We start from the raw sequence: 13,470 nt of genomic DNA, 5'->3' as shown, positions 1-13,470 counted from the left end.
TTGATACATTTCCAGCCATGTAGTATATTGTCTTGGATAAAATCACAGATTTATTAATCTACTTAATAATCTGGTTAAATAAGAGGTACCACATCATTATAAATTTTATTTAAAGTACATAAGGGTTATTTATTATTATGACAGCTACTAAGCAGGGCAGGACCAGCTCGAATGTCACACTGATGGGGGAAGGGATGTGAATTTAACATGTGTACCAATAACACTTTGTTTTATAAACCACTCCCATGCCTGATAAAAAGTATATATATATATTTAGAAAGCTTGTGAGGAAATTATTACTCTATTTTTGTTTTACGTGGATCGCTTGTCTGTGTACTTAATAAAGGATTTTTGACTGGAAACGGACTGCCTGTCTTGCTTGGATTACTTTTGAATACTTAGTAATGCTGTACATTTATATATTTTCTATTATTATTTTTTGTTTTGGTTTATTTTGTTTTGACTTAAGACAAGTTTAAGTTCGCTACTTCTACTACTATTGTCTGATCTGATTAATATACAGTGATTAACTAGAAATATATGGACTGAAAATCTTCCACACACATTTAGCATTACAGTACGTGTTTAAATATAATAACCAATGCCACAGTGTCTGTCTTCCTCTAACTCCGTAGGACCCTGTCTTCCTATTACGTAGATCTCTGTGGATAGGAATTTGGCATAATTGGGCACCTTACCATTATCGTTCTTGGTGCCATGCCGTTTTAGGAAGGCAAAATACCTTAATGAGATTATGTTAGCTCCTTGCAAGGTCTGTTGAACACTTGTTAGTGACTTTCTTCCTTTTACAAATAAGAACTGAAAATATCATGGACTGTTGACTCTCTTTTTTTCTGCCAGACATTCTGTTGAGACCATTGGTATGAGTAAAAGTCCAATTACTGTTCTGGAGATGTCCAGAGCTCTGGAAGTAAAGCTAGATGAACAGATGCCCATCTGTGGCTAATTTTCAGTCATTATGAATGATGCTGCAGCAGTAGTCCTTGTATTAAAACATTGACTGTTAATGGTGGATATGGTCACACAACTGTACTTTCTCTGCTGTGGCTTCCCTTGGTATTGTCTCTTAGCTTACAAGTCTACCATGAAGATATTTCTTAGAAGGGGTGTTGCTTTTGAACCTTTAAAGAAATCTTTGATTCCTAAAGTGGTTCTGAATTTTGTTCTTGCTCCTAGACTGACCATTATTTTATGCTCCGCCTTGTATCTCTCTCTGTGCATCAGTGTTACAGCCTACCTATCTAACTAGCTAGCTATCAAATGATTTGCTTGCTTGCTTGTGATTACCAGCAAATCTAAATAGGCAAAGCTCCTTTTCAGAGGAAGCCCAAGGATACAGCCTTCACTTTACAAATATTTGCACAAGAAGTTAGCATGAGATAACAGTAAAAATCTACATTATGCACCATACCTCTCAAGTGTACCTCATTAGGAGAAACGTACCTTGTTTGGAGTCTTAAAAAGTTCATGTTCCTCAAAGTTCCACACTGAAAGGGTCTGTCACACATTCAGTGTTTGCAGTTTTTTAACTGATATCCATGGTAAATAGAAATAAATCATTAATTCATTAAAATATGTTTTTCATAAATAAAACCGGCATATTTTAACTATCGTATGACCTTCCCTGTTGAAGTTGTAACTAAGCTATAGGTTTGTGTTCCACATTTTGCCCATTTGTTCCACATTATGCGGGCTATTGTTCCTCATTTTGGAGACAGAAGGTTGAGAGCTATGCTATGTACTCCATATAACATGTTAAGCTCACACACACTTATATGAATACTCAGCATTATTTTACACTGTATTTAGCCGCATTTTACTTTAGTACACATACAGCAAATGAGGAATATGCATATTTTATCCAAACAGTTAAAATTCACTTGAGATCTATTAAAATGTATTTCTTGAAAGATGGTGCCAATTACCTCAGCTAGAAGCTGTTTACAAGTCCAAGTTGTTTAAGACCTTACATGGCTTTTTCTAAAGATAATGTGCCTGGACAGGTGAGATCCTTGGTTTTACAGTCAGGATGTCCCGCAGGGCTCTATCCTAGGCTTTTATTTGTTTAGATTGCATCTTTCAGAATTATCTTTTTCATCTGAGGTGTTGTATTGTCTATATGCAGATGACCTGAAATTGGGTAAACCTACATGTGTTACAGATAAGGCATGTCTGCAAAATAACTTAACTAAATTGACCATTTGGGCACAGGAGAATAGTATGCTGATAAATACACCAAAAACTAAGCATGTGAGATTTGGGAGACATAAATTGAAAGGTGAATATGTAATACAGCACACAGTGATTGAGACTGTAAACTCATTTAGGACCTGGGTATATGGGTAGATTCAGCTATGAGTTTTTCTGATCATATCAACCAATTGGTTAATGATAGTTATAGAACTATAGGTTGTACAAAAAGATTTATAAAGTCTAGAAAATCAAAAATGATGAAGTCATTGTTTGTTAGTTACATTAGACTCAAACTTGATTATGGAATAACTATATGGAAACCCTATAAGAAAACAAGCATGAGTAAACTGGAAATATACCAAGGACATCCATGGATGTGAAAATTTAAGTTATTATGAAAGACTAAAATATGTGAACTTGTATGGTGTCTCTCATAGATATCTAAGAGGAAATCTTAGTCAATATGTAGGGCATTTAGAGACAACTACCTCTGGGAATGTTTCGGGTTATCAAAAAGTACTAGAGAATCATCAGACAACCTATGTAGAAGATTCTATAGGAATGAAAAGTGTACTAATTGGTTCTCTGTTAGGTATCTGATGCATGGAACAGACTACCAAATTACATTAAAGCAAGTACTAGTTTTGATATTTTTAAGAACAGCCTGGACACTTATTATGGTATTGGCAAGCTAGAAAGGGCATTAAAGCCCATGCTTAAAATATTTGTATGTATGTATGCCTGTTACTATAAATGCTTATTTTAGGTCAAACATGGTATCAGACATTGCCCTGACTCAAAAGATCCATCTCCTTTCCTTGTCTGCTTCCAACTGGATTGTTGAGTTGTATATGGGTTTGTTATGATACTGTGATTAGAGCATCTAAAAAGGTCATCAGAGCTCATTTTGTAAGACTAGTAACTGTCACTGCTGTTTATTTCTGAGGAACCTCTACTGCCATTGGAGCTGTCATAATGGTTAAGGTATTTACCTCATAGACGCTCATGAAACCCGTCTTTATGTGAAAGTGGAGTAGGACAAACCCAGTGTCATATAGACCCATCTGTTTACATAAATATGACATTTTGGAGATAGAGATGTTTCTCAGAGGATTCTCATTCTCTGGAACAAGCTCCCCATCCATGTGAAGCAGAGTTGGCTGTTATCCCTATTTAAGCGCAACTTGGACTAGTAGATGCATGCAGATTCACCCATGGTTTGGCGTATATGTCGCTGATGGACTGAGGCAGTCAGTAAATCACCCCCCCCCCATATAAATCAGTTTTGTGGGTCACATGTGGGTTGCACTGCTAGGCTTATTAGTTCCGTCATGATTGCTAGCCTGCTGTACACCTATGAACCTATATATGAAGTAGTTGTGTACACTACAGTCTATACCTTTATGGGCTGGATTCCTTTTCTCCCAGGAGAGAGGTAATTGTGACACAACATGGCATGCATGTTTAAGAGTCCACTTATTTTCTGGATAAATACCTTTTCTGGCAAATACTATAAAGCCAGGGATAGTGGCCTGTTGTAGTACATTTTTTGAACTACTCATCTTGCAAGTAAGTGTGAATTTGTCCCGCTTTTCAAAATGGAGTTTTCCCCAACTCTCTCTAATTACATTGCATGCCTAAGAACTTGCTGTATTCAACTGGACGTATAAGAGAATTTAAGTACCTTTATCTGCACTTTTTTTTTTTTTTTAAAAATACAGTATTTAAATTGATTTTAACTGTGGCAGGAATATTAACTGAACTGGAAGTTTTGACTCTGCTCTTCAGTTATATTAACTGAACTGGAAGTTAGTCAGTGTTTGCTGAATTTTGTTATTTGCTAGTAATTACAGGTGTGGGGGTAGCCACATTCTTTGATTTCCTGTCCTTGCCTATTTAAGTGGTACAGTGTGAAATATTTTCTGCTTAAAAACTCAGCTTTGGCCGGCTAAGAACTTGCTGTATTCAACTGGACGTATAAGAGAATTTAAGTACCTTTATCTGCACTTTTTTTTTAAAAAATACAGTATTTAAATTGATTTTAACTGTGGCAGGAATATTAACTGAACTGGAAGTTTTGACTCTGCTCTTCAGTTATATTAACTGAACTGGAAGTTAGTCAGTGTTTGCTGAATTTTATTATTTGCTAGTAATTACAGGTGTGGGGTAGCCACATTCTTTGATTTCCTGTCCTTGTCTATTTAAGTGGTACAGTGTGAAATATTTTCTGCTTAAAAACCTCAGCTTTGGCCGGCTAAGAACTTGCTGTATTCAACTGGACGTATAAGAGAATTTAAGTACCTTTATCTGGACTTTTTTTTAAAAAAAATACAGTATTTAAATTGATTTTAACTGTGGCAGGAATATTAACTGAACTGGAAGTTTTGACTCTGCTCTTCAGTTATATTAACTGAACTGGAAGTTAGTCAGTGTTTGCTGAATTTTGTTATTTGCTAGTAATTACAGGTGTGGGGGTAGCCACATTCTTTGATTTCCTGTCCTTGCCTATTTAAGTGGTACAGTGTGAAATATTTTCTGCTTAAAAACCTCAGCTTTGGCCGGCTAAGAACTTGCTGTATTCAACTGGACGTATAAGAGAATTTAAGTACCTTTATCTGGACTTTTTTTTAAAAAATACAGTATTTAAATTGATTTTAACTGTGGCAGGAATATTAACTGAACTGGAAGTTTTGACTCTGCTCTTCAGTTATATTAACTGAACTGGAAGTTAGTCAATGTTTGCTGAATTTTGTTATTTGCTAGTAATTACAGGTGTGGGGGTAGCCACATTCTTTGATTTCCTGTCCTTGCCTATTTAAGTGGTACAGTGTGAAATATTTTCTGCTTAAAAACTCAGCTTTGGCCGGCTAAGAACTTGCTGTATTCAACTGGACGTATAAGAGAATTTAAGTACCTTTATCTGCACTTTTTAAAAAAAAAAATACAGTATTTAAATTTATTTTAACTGTGGCAGGAATATTAACTGAACTGGAAGTTTTGACTCTGCTCTTCAGTTAGTCCCACCCACCCTGCCTGTTTTTGTTTTGGTGTTAATCTTAGTGGCCTTGAAACTGCCCGCCCCTCTTGTAAATTTGTGTTTGGATACTCCTTCTGGGCCCATCTCATTTGCTCACTCAACTGAGTGCAGAGAGATCATATTCTGATTTCAGGCACTCCTACTGTGTACAAAAAGAGCATCTGGGAAACAGAAAAAAAAAATTAAGCTTGTTTCCTGCCTTTCCTGTTAAGTGGTATAGACTATTTGTAGGCTTCTGAGCCCCCAAGCCCTTCTGTGTTGGAGGGAAGCCTTCTAACTTAGTTTTTTTTTTCTTATAACTAGCCAGTTTTCTAGTTTCAGCACTCAAATCTGTTTCTTTGATCTCAGCACTTGTTCAGAAAAAAAAATAATAAAATTTCATCTGCTTTTACTGTGCTTGTGTTTCTACCTACTTTATTTTACTTTTGCATCATCTTAAAAGTACTCAATTGTATTTATTACTGCTTGGTGTAACTCATTCTAAGCCTTTTGGTTTAAACACTTGGGCTTCGGACCAGTTGTTTTGCACTGAGAGGGTTTGTGGTCTGCACTGTAGTGGCAGAACAGGTAGCTTACATCCTTCTAGGTTGGGAACTGCTGATTGAGGGCTCAGTGTCTGTTATTCTAAAAGTGTATTAATTCTGGTTTAAGCACTTGGGCTTTCAGGCCAGTTATTTTACATTAAGAGGGTTTGTGGTCTGCGCTCTTGTGGGAGGAGAGGCTGGACTTTGCCCTTCTGAGCTGGGAATTTCTGGTTAAAGGCTTATAGTGCATGCATATCTGAACTGCTTCTTACTGAAGTTGGTGCGCCTTGTTTGCTGTGGCATAGACTGGATTCGGGCCTGCTGGATCTAGCTTTGTTTATGTAACTTGAGCACTAATCCAGGCATTCTCTAAAGTATTCAATTGTATTTATTACTGCTTAGTAGTAATTTGATTAAAGTGTAGCTATCATTCTAAGTCTTTTGGATTAAGCACTTGGGCTTCAGACCAGTTGTTTTACATTAGGAAGGTTTGTGGCATGCACTGTGGTCGCAGGACAGGTAGCTTTCATCCTTCTAAATTGGGAACTGCTGATTGAGAGCCCAGTGTCTGTTATTCTTAAAGTGTATTAGTTCTGGTTTAAGCACTTGGGCTTCAGGCCAGTTATTTTACATTAAGAAGGTTCGTGGTCTGCACTCTTGTGGGAGAAGCGGCTGGACTCTGCCCTTCTGAGCTGGGAATTTCTGGTTAAAGGTTTATAGTGCCTGAATATTTGAACTGTATCTTACTGAAATTGGTACACCTTGTTTACTGTAGCATAGACTAGATCCAGGCCTGCTGAATCTAGCTTTGTTTATATGCTTGTTGTTTGTTTGCTTGTTATTTCCCTGGAACGCTAATTCCTCCTAATATGCGGCTTCTCAGCGCTTCTGTGGATCACTAGTGATATCTGCATTGCTTACTGTACTTATTTCCTTGTTTCACTTGAAAGAAAGTTGCTGTTTGTCGTTTTTGCATTTAAGTTACCTGTAACACATTGCACTTAAGTTACCTGGCACTTGCTCACTAAAGCAATTATATAAGTCAGCACTAAAAATTAAAAGCACTACTCCCTCACTCTCCACTGGCCCTTGTTTTCAATTATTAAGGAATTCCCAATATTATTCTAGCATGTCCAAAGGTCAGTTGTCAATCTCCTCTCCGGTCCAGCTGGTGAATCTGGGAATCTTGAGGCAATGTTACAACTGCCTCATGTACACAGACAACCCTCTCCTCCTCCCAACAAATTCCAACACATGTGAGAGATGCAACCATATAGCCAAACTGGAGGCTAATCTCTCCCAACTCAGTACTGGCATAACCAGTCAGGAGGAGAAGGAAACCACACTCACTACAATTCCAGTCTCACATAGACCTACCACGACAGCAAACCAAACACATAATCACACAAAAACATACCCGGAGGCTCTAAATAAAGATCTGCCTAAGCAGCAGAGACCTCCAAAGCAGAAACCCAAGCAACCGCTACCCCAAAACAAAACACGTGCAACACATATCTCACAAAGCCAGTGTGCCTAACAGTCACAGCCCTTAAGACTAAACAACACACCTGATACACTTGTAATAGGTGACTCTATCGTCAGGCACACTGACGTCCCGCTCACCAGGCTGAACAAGGAGAGGGTCACGGTGAGCAGCCTGTCGGGCGCTAGGATCCGCCACATAACACAAGCACTCAGGTCACTCCAAGGCAAGTACAAATATGACTCAGTCATTGTCCATGCTGGTGTGAATGACCTGAGACGTACCTCCCTGGACTACATGAAAAGAGACATAAAGGAGCTCTCTGAGCATGTAGCCCAGGCCGGTATGACCCTGACCTTGAGTAGCATCTTACCCTCACCAAGAATGATGCCACAATATGAAGACAAGATGATCAATTTCAACAATTGGCTTAAGTACTGGTGTCATTCAAAGGGGATCCAATGCCTGTCAGCTTGGGATGATATACTCGACAAGCCACGATGCTTCGCTAGGGACGGCTTGCACCTGTCACCCCTGGGCTTTCGGATATTGGCAAAGGCTCTTGCTACCCCTATAGTGCTTTTTTTTAGGCAAGGCTCAAAAGACAAACCCACCTCCATAGGTATCACAAGGGATAAGAAACTAAGAGTAATGCTACTCAACGCCAGAAGTCTAAACCTCAAGATGCACGCACTCAAAACTCTCCTTAGCATGGAGAACATCGATGTCTGTGCAGTAACAGAAACCTGGTTCAGGGCTCTCGAGAGCACCCCAGCACTACCAGGTTATACCTCATACCATGCTTTTCGGCCCCAAAACTTGGACCGAACCACAAAAGGAGGGGGAGTATCGATATTCATCAAAGATACCCACACCTCCAGGTTGGTGGCAAAGCACGAAGCATCAGAGACTATCCATGTGCAACTAACAGTGGGTAAAACTGCCTTCCAGTTTATAGCCTGCTACAGACCACCCTCCCAAACCCAGAAACCCCACTCGGCCTTCCTGAGAACACTGGAAAATATGAAGGTCTCTCCAAACACCATTATATTAGGCGACTTCAACTACCCAAACATAGACTGGGAGCATTACTCTAGCTCCAACACCCTAGCCCAAAGGTTCCTAGAATTTATAAACTCAAATGCTATGGAACAACCTGTTACCACTCCCACAAGAGGGGAAAACATACTGGACCTGATCATCACCAACATGGGGACTCTATGCTCCAGACCAGAAGTGTATCCCTCACTGGTAAGATCAGACCATAAACTAATCTCACGGGATATTCACATCCCGACCCCACCCCCTGCCCAGAAAACCACAGTGAAAAACTTCTCTAAAGCAAATTTCACACTCCTCAAAACCGAGGTGGAATCCTTCAAAGCCCCGGCCTGTGGAAAATACGCCCAGACCGCAGAATCCTTTATAAACGCATTCTATGAACATCTTCAGGAATGCATGGATCATGCGATCCCAAATAAAACCAAGACCCAATCCTCCAAAGGCAGACGTCCTGTCTGGTGGACCCCAGCCATAAACAAACTATACAATAGAAGGAGGAAGCTACTAAATGATAGAGCAAAATCCCAAAAAGCGAAGGCATCACTGATCAGTATTAGCAACAAACTACAGGCACTCATAAAATTGTCTAAGGCCAGCTTCGAGAGAAAAATTGCACAGGACACTAAGGATAATCACAAGGCTTTCTTTAGTTATGTTAGGAACCTGGGTGGTAATTCCCAGATATGCTCAGAATTAGTCCAAAATGACAAAAAATACACTGAACCCACAGACATTGCCAACATCCTAGCTGACACGTTCAGTGCAAATCCCCCCCCCCCCACCAAAAGGGCAAATATCTATCCCAACAGAGTGCTGCCCCCCTGACATCTCAGATGCTCAGGTAAGAGCCGCTCTCTCCAAAGCAAAAAACACAGCATCAATGGGACCAGACGGTGTCCCGGGCTGCGTCCTACATGAACTCCAAGAAGAGCTAAACCCAAACATAAAACTACTGTTCAATCTCAGCCTTACTACAGGATATGTGCCCAAAGAGTGGCGTACAGCAACAGTGGTCCCTCTCCATAAAGGTGGTGCCTCAATGGATCCTGGAAATTATCGCCCCATAAGCCTGACTAGCTTAGTCTGCAAAGCTATGGAAAGGATCATCATGGACCTCATAAATAAAGATATTGGGGACCTACAGACACTGGATCCTACCCAGTTCGGCTTTGTTAAGGGCAGATCCTGCCTTTTAAACCTTGTTGATTTCTTTGAAACAGTCACCAAGGCGATTGACGAGGGGAAGGTGGTCCACACAGCCTACCTGGACCTCACTGAAGCCTTCGATACAATACCCCACTTGGGCATTATAGATAAGCTCACCAGCTTAAATATAAACCCCTATGTCACTAGATGGATTGCAAACTGGCTCAAGGATAGAACCCACATGGTTAGAATTGCTGGAGCCATGTCAGACTCCAAACCAGTTACAAGTGGTGTCCCACAAGGCTCAGTCCTGGGACCTCTCTTGTTCGGTATATATTTCTCGGAGGTACAGGCCAACACGGAAGGACTGTGGCTGACGAAGTTCGCAGATGACTGCAAACTGGGTGCCATAATCGACTCTCCAGCCGACACAAGCATCCTCCAAAAGGGCCTCATAGAAACAGACAACTGGTGCCAGAGCCATGGCCTCAAGCTAAATGCCAAAAGTGTATAGTCATCCCTTTGGCAAAGACAAAGTGCCCACAAATTACCACATAGGTGGTAATCCATTAAGTACAGAAGAAGTAATTAGGGACCTGGGGACCCAAGTTGATAGCAATCTCTCATTTGACAACCACGTGGCCAAAGTGGTTAGAAAAACATTTTATATAGCCCACCTAATCATGAAGGGATTCACATCTAGATCAGGGAGGTCATCGTGCCTCTTTACTCATCCCTCATCAGGCCCATAATTGAGTACAATGCCCCTTTTGGGATGTACCTTACCAGACACCTGCAGCAACTGGAAAGACCCCAAAAGTACCTCACCAAGAGGATCAAAGGGCTCAAACAGATGCCATATGCTGCCCGGTTAAAGAAACTCCAGCTCTACTCAGTGGCATACCGTCTGTTCAGAGGCGATCTGTGCCTGACGTATAAAGCCATGTCCAACCCGGAATTAATGGACATGCTGCACCTCAGAAAATCCAAATCCCATCGAGCTCACGCTCGAGAGACTTGAACTTCAGCACTGAAATAAATAGGACATGCTGGAGGGACAGATTCATAACCCAGAGGCTCCCTTCACTCTGGAATAAAATCCCAGTCCAGGTTAGGCAGAGTCCCTCATTGACTCTCTTCAAGAGGAATCTTGATGAGTGGATGGGAGATCGTAGGTTTACCCTGGGTATCACTTCTGTGTCACTGTTAGACAGAGGCACAGTATACTAACCTTGAAAAAGGGCATAGCAAAATAAATTTAAAATGGGTGGTGAAAGCCAAACACATTCTGGCTAGGCTTATAAATGCCCTAGGGGAGATAGCCTAGTATGAACCTATGAACCTATGATTAATAGTAGTGATGAGTCAGAGAGATGATCTGTTGCACTACACGCAAAATACTGTGTTTATCCCATTTATGGTCACCAGAACAGTATGGAGGTTCAGTGTATTGTGAGGAAAAGGGACTTAACTGTAGGACAACAGCTTGGCTGTGTCGAGTGGTGAAGGAAATGTTGATAACATTGTTCATCAAATGCTCAACCACTGTGACGGTATGGTGGATTAACATGTTTCCCTAGAAAGTGTCAGATTTTCGGGAAGCCCACTCACTGCTTATAGAATGTTACACTGTGTCTTGCTGGTGCCTTTAGTTTAAAAAGACTGGTTGAATCTGTTAGTGAAGGCTGTCATTGATCACTAAACACTGTGGAAAAGGCATGAAAGTGATTGATGCAATACATCTTCTGTTTGTGTGTCCACATGGTTTACCCTGTGACTCCCTTATCTGCACCCAGTCGACACATTCCTTTTTTCCTTCTGGGATGAAATACCTCTGACTTGATCATTCCCTGGTGGAGGCAAGAGTTTGGTGTTGAGGAGCAGGCCAGTCTGTAGATCCTGTAGAATGCACTACCCCCACAGTCTGCAAGCTCTGCTGTTGATGCATCAGGAGATGCATGCACACTTCTGTTCATGTGCAGTCGCCTGATCAAGAGGCAACCTCTTGCGTAGCAGGCATGCCAGGATTTTCATGCTGATAGTGATACAGCTGCATTCCTGCAGGTGTCGCCAGTACAGCAAGCTAATCTGACTTCATCCCCAGGATGGCTGAGACAGAATCTGAAGATTAGTCCCAATGCAGTCTCCCAGTCCTTCCAGCACCTGTGCTGCTAGCCGGAATCATGTTGACTCACCAAAGGCAGTTTCGCCAAAACTACCTTCGAGCATAAGAAAATACTTTTTTTTTTTTTCTTTTTTTTTTTTGTTTACACAGGGGCAAAACTCCCTGCACCCCCACACCACCAAAAGTTATATATGTATATCAACTCTGAGGTTGCATAACAGTGGCGAAAAAGGCCAACTCCACTGTAGTTGAAGTTAGTTTTGCTGAACAGTGCTTGCACATTTTACTTCATACATGTGTCATCTCGTAGGGTGCAGTTAGGGCTTTGTTCCACTACACCATGAAGCCAGGTTAATGTATCACAATTTCTTATAGCTGTGATATCAGTAGGAGAGGCTAAACTTTTTTTAAGTAAAAATAAAGGAGAGCTTGCTGTTTTGCCTCGCTTCTGAATCTAACACCCTAATGCCAAGAAGACCCAGCTGCTGGGTTGTATGCCATTACTGCTTAGGGAAGAAAAATAAGTGGAGCTAGTAGCAACTGCACTTGGGGAGGGCTGTATAACTCATCTGCAATTTGTTTTTAATCCCCTAGTTCACTCTGTGCCCTGAAACAGAGTACTCTAATCAGCTTTTGCCACTGTAAACAACTGTATATATCCGTGAAGGTTCTCTGACCTGTTCCTTGAATTTTGATGTGTTTCTTTTGCACTGGATTTCAAGTGGGGTTCACTATTACTTGAACCAGGTGTGACATCACAAATTCCGACTGCTGATTGAATCTTGGTTCACAGCATTTTACTGAGAAAAAAAGTTGAATGCTTTAAAACAAATGTGTGGATGCATGTGAGCATTAACACCAGTTGTTACTTTACAACAATGAATCCAGAATGTGTACACTAAACTAGTGTTTGACAGCTAAACCCTGGATGTGTTTCAGTATTTAGCAGTGTTAAAGTGAGAAAACTGTCACACTGAGCTCTGCTTTTATTATTTTAACAAGTATAAAGTGCTACCTGTAATACCAGTTTCATATAGTGTTGTGTAGGACACCAGTTCATGTAATATTCTGTGCAGTATCTTATTTACTCTGTTGTCCTCAATATACCATACCATTCAGATGCTGTGAAGATGGCAACATTTCATTTATGCATTTGTATGGTTAAGGACTTCTCACAGCTAGCTTTATGTTCTGAGAACAGTTAAATGTTTCATTTTGCTTTAGTTGTTTATTGTTGAAGCAGGTTCTGGTTTCTGTTTCCATTTCTTTAGTATACGTTTTCTTGAGAAAGTTGTAGTGTGATTTATATTGTGCTTCGGGGATGAGTTATGAAAGGCAGTTCTTGTTGTTAAATCATTACAATCCTTAAGTTGTACTAAATAAAATAAAACCTAGTGAATACTATTACTGTTAATAATACTGCTAGTAAATAATGCTGTATAAAGTATATCTGGAAAAAATAAGAAAAACAACAGTGTGGATATCACCTTTAAAAAACAGTATGCATGGCCAGTATCTGTTACAAAAGTAAATAAAGAAAATATGTATTAAAATGTCAGCACTGTTATCGTAAGTCATTATTTTTTTTCTCTCTGAATCCTTACATTTAAGTTACCATTAAAAAGCAGAGCAAACATTTTAACTAAAAAAAAGCATACTGAAAAGTCAATCTAGCAGTTAACACAGAGAAAATACAGAGACGTACATAAAATTATCATAACATTAGGTGTTCGAATGATCACTGACTGATGTGGAAGCCTTAGCTATATAAGATTATAGCCTGCAAAATATATAACAGCCAGCCAGCTACCAAAGCGTCAGGGCACCTTCCATGGGCTCAAACTGTCAGGTAGCTCCAGCTAAGCTGACTTAAAAAAAC

The 13,470-nt window shown here is 40.2% G+C and overlaps 1 protein-coding gene across 1 annotated transcript in view; it reads left to right on the top strand.

Moving 5' to 3' along the window:
- PIK3C3 (phosphatidylinositol 3-kinase catalytic subunit type 3) overlaps nucleotides 1-13,470 on the top strand; it is a gene marked incomplete in the record, with an annotated part of 1,653,126 nt that overhangs the window by 1,405,195 nt on the left and 234,461 nt on the right.

Source organism: Protopterus annectens, chromosome 6.part0 (genome assembly GCF_019279795.1).
Source record: "Protopterus annectens isolate FY-2018-M chromosome 6.part0, PAN1.0, whole genome shotgun sequence".
Classification (NCBI taxonomy): Eukaryota; Metazoa; Chordata; order Ceratodontiformes; family Protopteridae; genus Protopterus; species Protopterus annectens.
Note: the sequence above shows the minus strand (reverse complement) of the source record. Positions and strands in the feature narration are given on the sequence as shown.